Below are 12,469 nucleotides of genomic sequence, written 5' to 3'. Positions count from 1 at the left end.
TGCTTTCCATGAGGATGATAATGAGTTGGGAAAGCTTCCCAACTAGGGGAAAGGGTGCATTAGTCTGGAAGCCTTTGGGTAGTTTGTCCCTGTTTGATGCCTTTGTATCCAAGTTGATTTCCCCAGATCTCAGTACTGACAAATATGGATAATGAGGGATAGTGAGTAATTCTGTAGCTCTGTTGATTTTTTTTTTTTCTTGTTGCAGCCTAGTTTATCTTCTTTTATCCCCTGGAAGCTATTCTTAGTAAGTGGTTGTTTTTCTTGAATTAAATGAGTGAATAATCACTATTTCATTCACTGTCCTTACATATGTTTAAATATAGTATTAACCTAATCTTCTTATATGCTTTTCCTTCTGCTGCTCCTGAGTTCCTAAAGGAATCAGGTTCACTATTAGTAAGATCTATGAATGAACTTGCCTGGAAATGAAATACTTCTTTTGAGCTTTGGCTTGTGTTTATTGCCAAGATGGTAATTTATTCATATATTTGGACAGCAGCATCATTCTTCATGCACATAACTTCTGTGCTGTCAAGAGAACTTTTTCTACATACAAATTCCTCAGATACAGCCTGTGAGATTTTCTTATTTTTCCCTGTTTGGAAGGGAGAACGATTGTTTGGTGGCGAACCTTTGGTTTTCCATTTTAGGAAGGAGGGAGGGAGCTCTCCGTGGTACCGAGCGGGGCCGGGGCCGCCGGGCTGCGGGCGCTTGCTGCCGCCGGCAGGGAGGGAGGCAGGCTCGTCCTGCCCTCCTGCTCCTGGCACGTCCCAGTTACGTAATACTCTCTATAAATTATACTGCATAGATTTTTTTAGTATTAGTATATATGATAGATATAGATAACTTCAGTAAATATAGCTAGTGTTCTATAACTGTACTTTTTTTCTCTCATCACTGTGTTTCAGATCATGATGGCTAACTGGCTTTTTTTTTTGCAGCCCAGATAATACCCAGAGCTACTGGATAGTATTCCCAACCCCCCTGCTTATATTCCATCTCCTTTGGCCTCCTTGTGTGCTTTTTCTCAGACAGAATCTCAGTCAGGTTTGAGTCAGCAGCTCAGCTGAAGGTGGGCCATGACTCTTTTGGGGCCAGTTGCCCAGCCTGGTTATGAACACCCACAGCTTCTCTCAGCATCTGTGATGCCCTTGCTGGCTTTCAGCCTTTTTCAAGTTCAGGGTTTATAGAATGGAAGAGACCCATGAGGATTATTGAGTGCAGCTCCTGGCCCTGCACAGGACAACCCCAAAAAGAGCTGTGGCTTGTTCTCCTTTCAATATGTTCTTTCTTCAGTACTTTGTTCAATAGATTTGCTTTCTTTTAAAGTTTGCTTTCCAGACTTAGGCGAGGGTCCCCAATGGCTCTGTGAACATTTTCTAAGTAACTGCTCTTGATGGCTTTCAGCGAGTGTGGAAGGAACTAGAAGTACATTTGATTATTGTAATAAAAGCTCTGTTGAGGAATATGGCTATTGACTGTTGCTCTCTTGCCAGAGTATCACCTGATCTGTAGGACAGCTCAGCTGAAGCAGGCTGCTTTTAAAGCTGAAGAGAAATAGCCAATATTTTCAAGGTCATAGCTTTTAGAATGCTATGGTAGAAAGTAGGGAAAGGAATTTTTCTTATGGTAGCTTTCAGTGTAGCAGAGCTCCTCAGCATTATTTATGGCTTTGGCTTGGGTATTTTTACATCTCCCTGGGTCGCAGACCTTCCTTGCTGTCTTCTGGTGTTTTCTTGCCTTGGTTTGGTATGTTGCTGTAGTTCAAATTGGACATAAATTGTGAAAATTCAAAATAATACAATAATTGTATTAATGGGTATTTCTGCATCCAGTCTACTTAAAATGCATACAAACACCTCTTGCTCCAGCAGTTGTCCTGGCAGCATTGCTAGTGAATGCTACTTTAATATGTATGCAGTGGGGTAGTTTTGAATAAATGACTTTTGGATCTGTCTTAGGAGGCTGCTGATGTTCTTATTGGAGGATTTCACCTCCCAGAGCTAAGACTTGGTTTCTTGTAAAGTGCATGTTCACAGTGCATAGGTTATCCTTGAGAGAACAGCCAACTCCCTGTATTTCTGAATCAGTAGCTGTGTCTTCACAGAAAATGCATGCAGTATGTGCATATATTAAAGATACATGCATATGTATAATATTTTAACTTCAGTACTTGGTCCAGAGTAAAAACTTCTGTCTAAAAATAACTACAGTAAAAGGTCACTAAAGTAGGTTCATCATCCAAATTCCATTCAACATGGAGTTTTTTTGGCATGTGAACTGATAGACTCTTTGCTTCTGTGGCTGAGCTCTCTTAAGTATTCTTGATGGCATTAAATGGCTCTTTCTCTTAGTGGGTTTGTTGTCCTAAACCTGAAGGAAATGTGCTGTCTTGAGTTATTTGCTCCCCTGGGTTGGTGTGCCAGGGGAACGGGGATTTTCCATCCTCTTTCCTGGAGCAGGTGCATCACAGGCTGTGCAGAAGCAGTGCTGGTCTCCTTGGTAATCTGCTGCTGCTGCTTTAAAATCTTGGGGACCTTTGGTGGTGTCATCCTTGGACCCTATGCCTGTGCTGCTGTAGGTCTTGGGAGCAGCAGAGGCAGAGGAAGGATGTGGTGGTGGTCCAGGTGTGTGTGTGTGTGCCCTGTGGGATGGGGGGATGACAGCAGGCATCTTGGGTGGCTCCACTTTTGCCTGGAGTGGAAATACAATGAGCAGGGAAGAGACAACTCTCTGGTGTCCAGAAAAATCACAGGCAAGTGATTTCTTCAGTCCTTCACCCATGTCCCAGGTGAAGGCTGGTGTCTCTTGGATTTGTCATCTTTCCTGTGTAGCTCCTGGCTGCTTGGTGGTGGGTACTGCCTGGCTGCTGCCTGCCTGTGGCACACAGGGAGGCTGGCAACTCTGCCCTGCTCCTGGGGCCACCCTGATGTGCTTTCTGGAGGGCTGTAGAAGGATAGATGTGCTTGGGGCTAATCCAGTGTACTTGCTCTGCCAACATTTGCAGCATGTATCTATTCTGCCTGAAAAGCATAGGCCGTTTCTTGCCTTTGATTCTGTACAGTGCTCCCTTCCAGGACTGATAATTGTTTCCCTTTCCTCCTGAATTTGTACAGTCAGACTGTGCTTTGTTCTTCTTGACTGAACAGCTCTTTAGGGTACTTCTCCAAGCTCCCTGTGCCATGTATCACCCTGTAGTCCTTCTCTGTTTGCCTTCTGCTTTGATGTGATGCTGATTTGCAAGAGGTAGCAAAGTTGGGCAGGGTCACGTATGCACAGATTGCCCAGAGAAGCTGTGGCTGCCCCATTTCTGGAAGTGTTCAAGGCCAGGTTGGACAGGACTTGGAGCACCCTGGGATAGATGAAGGTGTTTGATTTGAAATGAGATGAGCTTTAAGGTCCCTTCCAACCCAAACCAGTCTGGGATTCTATGATCTGGAACTTTCATCACTTATTCATTAATTCTTCCTCTCTAATTATTTTCAGATTTGTCTTGCTGGGAGATTTTTTGGGGCTATTTTGTGTAAATAACTTAGTAGATAAAATAGGTGTAAGTATTTCAACTCCCATTTGTCTTGTTTCCTTTGGCTATCAGGAACAACTTTAATACTCAGCTTTTCAGATAACCTAACATCATCTGTTATTTATCAATTTTTATCTGAACTCAAAAAGGCTAATGAAAATTAATATATGAGTTACTTCCCAACATCTCAGCCCTTGGGGGTAATACATCAAAACTGTCTGATGTAGTCTTGAGTCTTGATACACTCCAAGTTTTGGTCCAGTTGCCCTCTGATGTGGTTTTTGTTCAAGAGGGACCTTATTGCTCCCTACAACTTCCTCACAGTAGGTTGTAGCCAGGTAGGGATAGATCTCTTCTCTTAGACAGCAGGTGACAGGACCAGAGGAAACGGCCTCAAGTTGTGCCAGAGCATGTAAAGATTGACTAGTAGGAAAAATTTCTTCACTGGAAGGGGGGCAGGCACTGGCACAGGCTGCCGAGGGCAGTGCTGGAGTCACCATCCCTGGTAGTGTTCAAAAGGTGTGTAGATGTGGCACCTGAGAACATGATTCAGTTGTGAACGTGGAGGTTGTGTCTGAAGAGCTGGGCTCAAAGATCTTAGAGGTTTAGTGATTCTATGATTCCATGCATGAGTAACATAGACCTCAGGTCCTGACCATGCTGATCGTGCCAGCATCTTCCCTCTCTCTCGCTTTCCTCTTGCCCTCTCCAAAATCTTCTGGGTGTTTTCCTTGCTTGTCTTGTCAAACTCTGGGATGTATTGCAGTTTCTTGAATATGAAGGTGGTAAGTCCCATTTCTGCTCAACGTGGCTGAAAAATGTCTAATATTCTGTGATGGCAAACACTCTGCCCACACACGCGAGCGGTGATGGCACTCAGATTTTACACCAGAAGTGTGGTTGGTGGTGGGTTTTTTTTGGTTATGTTTTGGGGTTTGTTTTTTTTTTTCTTTCTTTCTTTAACATAAAGTAACTTGATGTTGAATAACTCAAGGAACTGCTCAGGAAGGGGCAGTTTGAGTCAGTCTTTTGTTAAAGAGATCCCTGACAGCCAGTTGCAGGCCAGATCCTGAGGAAGGCTTCCAGGATCTCAGAAGACTGGTGGCAAGTCAAGGTGCATCAAAAGTTAGCTTGAAGTTCTTCAAATCTACTCATACTTTAGTAGGAGAAAAGCAGAAATGTGACTGTAAAAGTGAAATGTAACACCTTCATATTCTTAGAAGTCCAGCAGCTTGTTCTTCCTAAAACCTTTCAGGCATGTGACAGATGTCAAAATCCTGGAAGTCCCCACAATGGAAAGGCAGACTGTCAGTGAGACTTGAGTCACAAACATGGGGTGCTTCTAGTTTATCTTGCTGCTGCCATGCTTCCTCTCTGAGACAGCCTCAGGGTGGGCCTCTGTGGAGAAGAAAACTCAGTTTAAGATGCTGCCACTGTTTTTTTTTGCCTCCTGCTGCATTGGGACACTTGGTGTCTTTTCCTTGTCTGTTGTGGTGGGATGAGAGCCAGCCACTGTGTGCCCAGAGTCCTTGCTGTGGTCTGGTCCCATCCCTACATCACTCTGCGGTCTCTAACTCTGCCCAGAGCACAAAATTAATATCCATAGAGAAGCAGCAAGAAAACAACTGACCTGGAAACATGTTTTCCAGCTAACCCAATCCTTTGTTGGGAAAACAGTGTGATTCAGGTTTCTTTCACAGTCTTTTAACTTCCCTGTACATGGAGTTCCTGTAAGGTGCCAGTTAAAGCTAGAGGAATAAAGAGCTCTAAAGCTCTTCCACGTTACTTGCATAACATTTATTTTAAAAATAATATTAAGTCTGGTGAAAAGGCTGTTGGTGGGTGCACTTTTGCAATCCATTATTTCCCCCCCCCGGTGTAGTTTGTGCTTTCTAGCATTTTGTGCACAGCAGATGCAGTTTGTGCTGTATCTCCCATGGGGGAAGCTGTTGGTGAGCTGCAGGCTGCTGGAGAATGGTTGGCATTGGGAGTCAAAGGATAAGCACAAAATTCTCCCTCTGTCCTTGTGGGACTCCACATGGAGTACTCTGTCCAGGTTTGGGCTCCTCAGAACCAGGAAGACATGGGCCAGTTAGAGCGGGTCCAGAGGAGGCCTTCAAGGTGCTCCAAGGGCTGGAGACAGGCTGGGAGATCTTGGGGTGTTCAGCCTGGAGAAGAGAAGACTCTGGAGGGACCTTAGAGGCCCTTCCAGTGCCTGAAGGGGCTCCAGGAGGGCTGGAGAGGGACTTCAGGCAAGGGCTTGGAGTGAAAGAAAAGGAAGAATGGCTTCCCATTGACCAAGGGCAGCACTGGATGGGGTATTGGGAAGAAATTCTTGGTTCTGAGGGGGGAAAGGTCCTGACACAGGTTGCCTGGAGAAGCTGTGGCTGCCTTATCTCTGGAAGTGTCCAAGGGCAGGTTGGACAGGGCTCGGAGCAGCCTGGGATAGCAGGTGCCTTGCCCTGGAAGATGTCCCCTGCTGGTGGCCAGAGCTGGAACAGAATGGTCTTTAAGGTCCCTTCCACCCAAACCATTCTGAGGCTGTATGAAATGTGCACAGTCAGTGACTCTGTTAAGCCTTGTTTCCAGCTTGTCCATTTTACCTTGGTGGACTCTTTTTACTGAAGTTGCAGCATCCTCTTCTGCAGTTCTATCTTCATCTCAGGGCAATACTGCAGTCAAGTTGCCTCTGGTCAACAAAACTGAAGAAATTTGTTGTCTGGGCTGCATAAGATGTTTTTTCCTGCAGTGATTTGTGTGTGGATATGTCTTTGCCTCTTGGATCTTGTCAGCGGGGGGGGGGGGGGGGTGGTTTAAATCTCTGTCATGTCACTTGTCTTCTGTCAGGTGCTGAGAGGTAGCACTTGGCCTCTCTTGGTGTCCTGCTTTTAAATCCAGGAATAAATAATTTTGGTTCTTGAGGCTGTAGGCATGGTCTGGGAGCTCCCAGTGAAGGGTGTATCACTTTAGGCATGGCTTAATATGCACACTTCATCCCACCATTGTTAATCCAGTCTGTGTCCCAGCTTTGTCAGCAATCTCTTGTTACACCAGGAGGCTGGAGCCATCCCAACCTGTTTTAAAAGCAGAGATCTGGGAATAAAGTGCCTTGTTCTGACACTCCTGAAGCAATAAACTTTATTTAAGGGCTGTGGAGAGTGACTTCCCAGGTACCAGCCAGAGAAGATACCCTCACATCCTTAATGCACAACATCATCTCATGGGTTTGAACACTGTTAAACTGAGTGATAATTGTTTGGCATCTTTTATTAAACATTGATTTCCAAGGCGTTTTTCTGAACACTAATGCTAAGTACAAAGTGTTCACATGCATCTAATCTTTGCCCTAGGGTGGGAGTAAGACTGAAAATAATAAAATCTGCCTTGTTGTGAAGGCTGGAAAATATTGCTGCTGTTCAAAGGAAGAGAGATTTGCATTCCTCTACTAGGTGCTGCACATATGTAGAACAAGCTTGAAGGAAGTTTTACAGGTATTTTTTTGAATGTTTTAAGCTGAAAACCGTGGTTGATCACTGTAGCATTGAGAAGAGCTTTCAGCAGTTTTATCAAGTTGGTGCAGCAACATCTGCTCCAAGGTGAGGCATCTTCCAGTGTCAGAATTGGTCAGTGTGGTGGGATGGGTGGGTTGTACTGTCTCTGCTGCTCCTGTAGCCTAAATTCTTGTCTACAATTTTTCTGTAGTAAAAAAATAACTTATTTTTCTTTTTTAGCTGTTGTCTAAAAACTACTAATACCAAACAGAGGAAGTACAACTGACTTCTTAAATTCTGTTGCCTTTTAAAAGTTGCTGCTTAGTCTGGAGGTTGCACTGTTGGACTGTTACAGTTTGACTAATGTTTAAAGCAGCTAAATGACTAATGTAAATATTTAAACACTAGCTATAGTGAAAACATCAACAACAAGATTAAAGCCTAAGCTCCCCTGAAGACATTTATGGTAATTTTGCTCATGTTAATGATTCCTTTGGCTTCAATTGCGTTCTCTTCTAAGGTAACTGCTCTTATCCATGGGATGATCCCGTGAAAAGAGGAGTGGCATTAAAACCTTTGATTTTGAAATAATGTTGTTTCAGTATCAGAATTTTGTATTGAGGCTTTAGGATGCCAAATGTACCAGTACACCAGTGAATATGATTTTGCAAACATAAGAGATGGCAAAACTAAAAGTCAGAAATTGAGAATATCTTGCTGATACTATGCAAATATATGAAACTATTTTTGCTGAGAGAATGTTTGAAAAATACTTTACTGTGGTTCTTCCTTAACATTTTTGGATAATTGTGTGTTTTAGAATAAATGTTGAACATATTTTTGTTTGTTTGCTGCAGTAAAAGCTTGGATAATGCTTGATGGAGTAGCATACTCTTTTTTATTTTATCCCTGGATTCCTGTTGCTTAATAGCTGCTGAATTTTCATAGCTTTTGAAGTGTCGGTGAATTTTGTTTTGTTGTCTTGTGTACCTATTTGTAAGCTCCAAAAGAGTTTGTTTTATATCGAGGGAAGGAAAAGCATTTGACAGCTTGTATCATGTATAAACTGTACTTCTTTTTCCAATTGTAACATATATGTCCTTTTTCCATAAACTTTTTTTTTCATTGTGGTGCTCAGTTGCTAGTCTTTCTTAATTTACTTTAGAATTTTAAATGAGTAGTTCAAAAGGGCTGTAGGGAGTGTGGGTTGGATTTGGGCTATTATTTCTTCAGTTCAGACTAATAAACTGAAGTAAGTACATCATAGATGTCAAATTGTTTCTTCACATTTAGATGGAAGATGTTTTCCGAGGAAAACCCAGTTGTGTAGTTGTGCTGTTGAACTGCATTTATAGTTTATGGCAGAGACTCATGCCTTGGTGTATGAAAAAACATGTGACAGTCACACAATATCCTGACTTGGAAGGGACCCACAAGGATTATGGAGTCTGACTCCTGGCCCTGCACAGGACACCCCAAGAATCCCACCCTGTGCCTGACAACACTGTCCAAACACTTTTTAACCTTGTGTCTTTATTGGAGCCTCACACAATTGTTTTCTGGGATCAGGAACAAAGTCTTACTTGAAGGCATCTCTTCCTCACATTCCCTGAGTGACTTTGACACAGGCAGATAGTGATAGAGAAAGGGGAATGGTTTTAAGCTAAGAGAAGAGAGATTTAGATTAGGTGTTAGGAAGAAATTCTTCCCTGTGAGGCTGAGGAAGCCCTGGCACAGAGAAGCTGTGGCTGCCCTATCTCTGGAGATGTCCAAGGCCAGGTTGGACATGGCTTGAAGTATCCTGGGCTAGAGGAAGGTGTCCCTGCCCATGGCATGGCCCTGCCATCCCAAACTGTTCTGCACTGGGTTTAACATACCTATGGTTTTTGTCATGCATCAGCAGCTGAGATGCCTCAACAGATTACTTTTCCTTTTTCAACGTGTGAGAAGTAAAATAAATAGGAAAGTAAATACAGAAAGATTGGAAGTGGTGTTTTTTTTTATCCTGACCATAGGACTGGTGCTGAGTGATGAGTGCCTCCAGGTTGCTGCCTTGTGTTTGGTTGGTTTTTGCAGGTTTATGTCTTGAGGTGGTACCTCAGATGTCTGTTTTGATTTTCATTGCCTTGAAATATTTTCAGCTGATCTTTAAAAAGTTAGTATTTGAAAATATTCCTAAATGGCCAGCATGTTGTGTTCTTCAGATGATTTTGCATGCTTTGCTGCCTTGGAAGAAATCATGTACAAGTTTGTGAACTTTTTAGGGTAAATTAACTCACTAGTAAGGGACAAAGAATTCGTGTATTGAATTTTTTTGCAAGGTAACAATATGGAGATGCTGGCAAAATGCTGAGCTCCTAGGGGAGCCCCTTCTGGCAAGCTCTCCCCTGCAGAAGGTGTTGGGGAAGCATGTCATGACTTGAACAACTCCAAAATAGCCATTTGCCACTGGACAGAGCCAGGTAGGACATGCTGAAGATCAGAGCTTTGTTCCTGGCTTTTATGAGGTGGTGGTATTTCCCTTTCTTTGCTATTTAGAGTTTTTACTGGTTTAAGGTGTTAAAAGTCTCAGTTTTCCCTCCACCTGTCTTTATTGCTCACAGTATAACAGAAAGAATTACTAAGATAAGCTTTTTTTTCCTAGTTCTTAACCCTGGCTGGTTCTTTCTCTGACACCTGTCAGTACGTAAGGACTTTTGGTACTCAGTGGGAAACCTGAAGTCTCAATTTTCATGGATTGTTTTTAGTTTGTTAGGGAATTATTGACTGCAGTAATGTTGTGTATAAGGAAGATAATGTGAAGTCTAAATTAACTCAAGGGTATACTAATATAAAAACTATTAGCAGTGTGTTTTCTCAGGGTTAATTGTAACTTTAAGCAATGCTCACGTAGGAAGAGAATTATTATCAAAACCTTGTTTTTAAAACATATTTTTGGTGGTTGTTGCCCCAAATACATTTTCACATCACATTTAATTTATAGCTCGTATTCCAAGAGTTTAGAAGTTTTTATTGTGGAAATGGGAACACTAGGTTGGGACTTTGACTCTGAACTCAGTATTCTGGGCATTTTTCCTGCCTTATGCTAAGACCAATGTTGTATTTACATTGATCTTTTTTATTTTTATTGGAAAATGCCACTATGAAGTGTTGAAATTGAAATGTCTTAAAAGCTGGGATCAAATCAATGCAATATGCTAGTTTATGGACTTGAAATATTATGTCAGATCCCTTTTTGACCAAACTGGTTGAAGAGATGTGCAGCCAAGAGATGTACTGTGTAGCTGTGCTCTGTGTAACTTGAATTCAGTGCAGGTTTCTGCAGGGTACCAGCACCCTCTCGTGGGCTGTGTGATTGTGATTTTGGAACTCTTTTAGAATAGTCTTATCTTCACACTGGTATGGTCCCCATCAGTATTTTTTTTAGAATTAGGAGGCTGTCTGTTAAATTAAAGCTGCCTGTTCCTGGTCCAACAGCTGTGCATATTCGTGGAAATAAAATTGCTCACAGCATCCCTGTTATCCTGTATCCTCCTTAGAATCAGAATCACAAAATTATTTGGGTTGCAAGAGACCTTAAAAATAGATGTGTGTGTGTGTTTTACCCTACATCTGCCAGTTGTTTTCCACTCCACTGCTGGTAGTTGAGGGATTTTCCTTTTTTGCAGGACAGTGCAGTCTGATGTCAGTGGGATCAAGAAAGTGGTGTTTGGAAAGGGGTTTGTTGTATGAAGGGCCTTTTATATGGATTAAAATCACTCCCTAAAAATAAGAACTGAAGATCTAAATTAGATCTAACTGAAGATATAATTAACATTAGATTTTAGATCTAACTGAAGATCTAAAAAAAATCTAACAAGATGAGAACTCTAGATTTGGTTTCAGGACAAGTTGGCTGTGATATCACAGCTGTTTATTTCGGTTTTACACCATTATTTACCACATTTTTGCTGACCCTCACTCCTAGAAGGTGCAGAGATTGCAGACTGGGCTCTGCTACGTAACTGCTTGTACCTTAGGGGTGTTTTTTCTGACCCCCAGAATTAAGCATTTTGAGTCTTGATTTATTTTTTAAATTATTTTTTTCCCAGCCAGGGGTGTCCAGAATACTCAGGGGGTTACAGAAGACTTGGTTCTGGGAGTCTGTATCTGTAGTACGGACTATTTATTTTTAGAGAATCAGAATTGTGTCCCTTTTAAGGTCAGGAGTTGCTGTTTGTAATGCACAAATTGTTAAAGAACCATGCAATTGACTGGATTTCCTCTTCTTGCAGGTTGCAGAATCAGCATGTCTCTCCAATAGCTAAAAAGGTAAGCACACTATGTTTGCAAACATGCAGCAGGATTCTCTGTTTTCTGATTGATGCATTTGGCTCATAAGTTGGAGGAGAAGAAACTTCATCTTAATGTATTTGAACACTTAGTTATTACTTTCTTGTTTTATCTATAACTTTTATTTAAGTTTGGACTCTTAAGTCCCTTCACAATTATTGGAGCAGCAGCTTGAAAATAGACAGGATGTTGGTTTGCAAGTTGATGTTACAAAAATTTAATTTTTGTAAATTTTAATAAAATTACCCTTCTGGGTGGAAATTTGTATCCAATGCATCTTAATAAAGTAAATAGGCAGAGCTGGCATGTAGGACTTGAGAGTTTGCAGAGTATTTGAGCAAAGCTTAATGACTGATTTTGGTGAGAAAAGAGGAAATAAGCCCTAATTGTAAGTCTATCTACCAATCCCAACCATCAGCTTACCTCTATGACTAATTTTTTTTCTTTTTATGAAATAGCTTTGAGATATCTGAGTCTCTTTTAACCTCCTTTAAAACTATTTTAGATTTTTCTTCCAATTAGTTGTTATTTTCCTTAGTGTTGTGTCGATTAGCTTTTAAATTATGATGAAAATATTAATATTACTTACTGGGAGGTGCAGGCTGCTCAGTTTTTCTCTCTGAATGGTTACCACTTTTGCCTTGTTAGCACATCATAAATACATTTCTGACAGTTGCAGGTACTTGAGGAGTCCTTCAGGAAAAAAAAAAAAGTTAAAAATGAGACATTCAGTGCTAAGAGTAACCTGATAAGAAGGAATAAATCTGCAAACTTACTTAAGTTATTTCTAATTGGGAGCAGAGCTCTAAACTTCCTTGGTCGAGGGAACAATAGATGGAACCTCACTTATTTCTGTAACAGCAGATGGTGCTGTTGGAATGGGTATAATCCCCTGAGGAACAGACTCCAAGCCGACCAATAAACTCCGGTATGAGGTTTGTATCAGAGCTCTTGGGGTTCCCAGTATGCAGCCAGCAGCTCTGGATCTGGAATTTGCTATGCAGAGCAGCTTCTCAGGCTGTAGTTTAGCTCCTACTAATTCTAGCAGTTGATGCTAATTTATATTTGTTCTTGCTGAAATACACAAAACTAAAAGGAAAACTGCTGTTGGCCTGTAATA

At 41.7% G+C, this 12,469-nt stretch overlaps 1 protein-coding gene across 5 annotated transcripts in view; it reads left to right on the top strand.

Annotated features, from left to right (window-relative positions):
- Positions 1-12,469, top strand: part of ADARB1 (adenosine deaminase RNA specific B1) — a 61,303-nt gene that overhangs the window by 7,580 nt on the left and 41,254 nt on the right. For all 5 annotated transcript variants that reach the window (XR_005257543.1, XM_038142294.1, XM_038142290.1 and 2 more), the window contains exon 2: positions 11,292-11,328. The gene's annotated coding sequence lies outside the window, so the exon portion shown is untranslated. The remainder of the gene's footprint in view (positions 1-11,291; positions 11,329-12,469) is intronic.

Source organism: Motacilla alba, chromosome 7 (assembly GCF_015832195.1).
Source record: "Motacilla alba alba isolate MOTALB_02 chromosome 7, Motacilla_alba_V1.0_pri, whole genome shotgun sequence".
Lineage (NCBI taxonomy): Eukaryota > Metazoa > Chordata > Aves > Passeriformes > Motacillidae > Motacilla > Motacilla alba.
The sequence above is the reverse complement of the archived record's forward strand: the minus strand, read 5'-3'. Positions and strand labels throughout refer to the sequence as shown.